The sequence below is a fragment of the Thunnus thynnus genome, unplaced genomic scaffold (genome assembly GCF_963924715.1).
Source record: "Thunnus thynnus unplaced genomic scaffold, fThuThy2.1 SCAFFOLD_62, whole genome shotgun sequence".
NCBI classification, from domain to species: domain Eukaryota; kingdom Metazoa; phylum Chordata; class Actinopteri; order Scombriformes; family Scombridae; genus Thunnus; species Thunnus thynnus.
This window is the reverse complement of record NW_027095930.1, coordinates 85,001-87,500: the sequence shown is the minus strand read 5'-3', so window position 1 is coordinate 87,500 and position 2,500 is coordinate 85,001. Positions and strand designations below refer to the sequence as shown.

General features: G+C 57.6%; 8 non-coding genes across 8 annotated transcripts in view; all 8 read right to left on the bottom strand.

Annotated features, from left to right (window-relative positions):
* Window positions 1-39, bottom strand: part of LOC137178960 (5S ribosomal RNA) — a 119-nt gene extending 80 nt beyond the window's left edge. Inside the window, exon 1 of the ribosomal RNA XR_010927370.1 lies at window positions 1-39. This exon is cut by the window's left edge and continues 80 nt beyond it. This is a non-coding gene — a ribosomal RNA (5S ribosomal RNA).
* Window positions 40-257: 218 nt separating this feature from the next.
* Window positions 258-376, bottom strand: LOC137178959 (5S ribosomal RNA). The gene has a single exon (XR_010927369.1). It is a non-coding gene; the product is annotated as a 5S ribosomal RNA (ribosomal RNA).
* Window positions 377-594: 218 nt separating this feature from the next.
* Window positions 595-713, bottom strand: LOC137178958 (5S ribosomal RNA). Its single transcript, XR_010927368.1, has one exon. It is a non-coding gene; the product is annotated as a 5S ribosomal RNA (ribosomal RNA).
* Window positions 714-931: 218 nt separating this feature from the next.
* Window positions 932-1,050, bottom strand: LOC137178957 (5S ribosomal RNA). The gene has a single exon (XR_010927367.1). It is a non-coding gene; the product is annotated as a 5S ribosomal RNA (ribosomal RNA).
* Window positions 1,051-1,260: 210 nt separating this feature from the next.
* Window positions 1,261-1,379, bottom strand: LOC137178956 (5S ribosomal RNA). The gene has a single exon (XR_010927366.1). It is a non-coding gene; the product is annotated as a 5S ribosomal RNA (ribosomal RNA).
* Window positions 1,380-1,597: 218 nt separating this feature from the next.
* LOC137178955 (5S ribosomal RNA) lies at window positions 1,598-1,716 on the bottom strand. Its single transcript, XR_010927365.1, has one exon. It is a non-coding gene; the product is annotated as a 5S ribosomal RNA (ribosomal RNA).
* A 219-nt stretch (window positions 1,717-1,935) lies between these two features.
* LOC137178952 (5S ribosomal RNA) lies at window positions 1,936-2,054 on the bottom strand. The gene has a single exon (XR_010927363.1). It is a non-coding gene; the product is annotated as a 5S ribosomal RNA (ribosomal RNA).
* A 218-nt stretch (window positions 2,055-2,272) lies between these two features.
* On the bottom strand, window positions 2,273-2,391 carry LOC137178951 (5S ribosomal RNA). Its single transcript, XR_010927362.1, has one exon. It is a non-coding gene; the product is annotated as a 5S ribosomal RNA (ribosomal RNA).
* Between the last annotated feature and the right edge of the window lie 109 nt (window positions 2,392-2,500).

Sequence of the window (2,500 nt, the reverse complement as noted above, 5' to 3'; positions counted from 1 at the left end):
GACGAGATCGGGCGTGTTCAGGGTGGTATGGCCGTAAGCTGTCCAAGGTACCACGCATGGGCCTTTTAGGGATGTCGCTCGTCAGACGCGCCTTCAACGCCCAGGCGGCAGCTGCGCTGAGAGCGTTCCGATCCGTTCCTCCGTCGGAGAAATACCAGAGAGTGGGACTCCCGCGCACAGTTCTGCAAAGACACGGAGGAAAACCAGAGAGGATCCCTACGTTAAACACGGCAGGAGCTTGTGGAGAAAAGTGAAAAAGCTTACAGCACCTGGTATTCCCAGGCGGTCTCCCATCCAAGTACTAACCAGGCCCGACCCTGCTTAGCTTCCGAGATCAGACGAGATCGGGCGTGTTCAGGGTGGTATGGCCGTAAGCTGTCCAAGGTACCACGCATGGGCCTTTTAGGGATGTCGCTCGTCAGACGCGCCTTCAACGCCCAGGCGGCAGCTGCGCCGAGAGCGTTCCGATCCGTTCCTTCGTCGGAGAAATACCAGAGAGTGGGACTCCCGCGCACAGTTCTGCAAAGACACGGAGGAAAACCAGAGAGGATCCCTACGTTAAACACGGCAGGAGCTTGTGGAGAAAAGTGAAAAAGCTTACAGCACCTGGTATTCCCAGGCGGTCTCCCATCCAAGTACTAACCAGGCCCGACCCTGCTTAGCTTCCGAGATCAGACGAGATCGGGCGTGTTCAGGGTGGTATGGCCGTAAGCTGTCCAAGGTACCACGCATGGGCCTTTTAGGGATGTCGCTCGTCAGACGCGCCTTCAACGCCCAGGCGGCAGCTGCGCTGAGAGCGTTCCGATCCGTTCCTCCGTCGGAGAAATACCAGAGAGTGGGACTCCCGCGCACAGTTCTGCAAAGACACGGAGTAGAACGAGAGAGGATCCCTACGTTAAACACGGCAGGAGCTTGTGGAGAAAAGTGAAAAAGCTTACAGCACCTGGTATTCCCAGGCGGTCTCCCATCCAAGTACTAACCAGGCCCGACCCTGCTTAGCTTCCGAGATCAGACGAGATCGGGCGTGTTCAGGGTGGTATGGCCGTAAGCTGTCCAAGGTACCACGCATGGGCCTTTTAGGGATGTCGCTCGTCAGACGCGCCTTCAACGCCCAGGCGGCAGCTGCGCTGAGAGCGTTCCGATCCGTCGGAGAAATACCAGAGAGTGGGACTCCCGCGCACAGTTCTGCAAAGACACGGAGGAAAACCAGAGAGGATCCCTACGTTAAACACGGCAGGAGCTTGTGGAGAAAAGTGAAAAAGCTTACAGCACCTGGTATTCCCAGGCGGTCTCCCATCCAAGTACTAACCAGGCCCGACCCTGCTTAGCTTCCGAGATCAGACGAGATCGGGCGTGTTCAGGGTGGTATGGCCGTAAGCTGTCCAAGGTACCACGCATGGGCCTTTTAGGGATGTCGCTCGTCAGACGCGCCTTCAACGCCCAGGCGGCAGCTGCGCTGAGAGCGTTCCGATCCGTTCCTCCGTCGGAGAAATACCAGAGAGTGGGACTCCCGCGCACAGTTCTGCAAAGACACGGAGGAAAACCAGAGAGGATCCCTACGTTAAACACGGCAGGAGCTTGTGGAGAAAAGTGAAAAAGCTTACAGCACCTGGTATTCCCAGGCGGTCTCCCATCCAAGTACTAACCAGGCCCGACCCTGCTTAGCTTCCGAGATCAGACGAGATCGGGCGTGTTCAGGGTGGTATGGCCGTAAGCTGTCCAAGGTACCACGCATGGGCCTTTTAGGGATGTCGCTCGTCAGACGCGCCTTCAACGCCCAGGCCGGCAGCTGCGCTGAGAGCGTTCCGATCCGTTCCTCCGTCGGAGAAATACCAGAGAGTGGGACTCCCGCGCACAGTTCTGCAAAGACACGGAGTAGAACGAGAGAGGATCCCTACGTTAAACACGGCAGGAGCTTGTGGAGAAAAGTGAAAAAGCTTACAGCACCTGGTATTCCCAGGCGGTCTCCCATCCAAGTACTAACCAGGCCCGACCCTGCTTAGCTTCCGAGATCAGACGAGATCGGGCGTGTTCAGGGTGGTATGGCCGTAAGCTGTCCAAGGTACCACGCATGGGCCTTTTAGGGATGTCGCTCGTCAGACGCGCCTTCAACGCCCAGGCGGCAGCTGCGCTGAGAGCGTTCCGATCCGTTCCTCCGTCGGAGAAATACCAGAGAGTGGGACTCCCGCGCACAGTTCTGCAAAGACACGGAGGAAAACCAGAGAGGATCCCTACGTTAAACACGGCAGGAGCTTGTGGAGAAAAGTGAAAAAGCTTACAGCACCTGGTATTCCCAGGCGGTCTCCCATCCAAGTACTAACCAGGCCCGACCCTGCTTAGCTTCCGAGATCAGACGAGATCGGGCGTGTTCAGGGTGGTATGGCCGTAAGCTGTCCAAGGTACCACGCATGGGCCTTTTAGGGATGTCGCTCGTCAGACGCGCCTTCAACGCCCAGGCGGCAGCTGCGCTGAGAGCGTTCCGATCCGTTCCTCCGTCGGA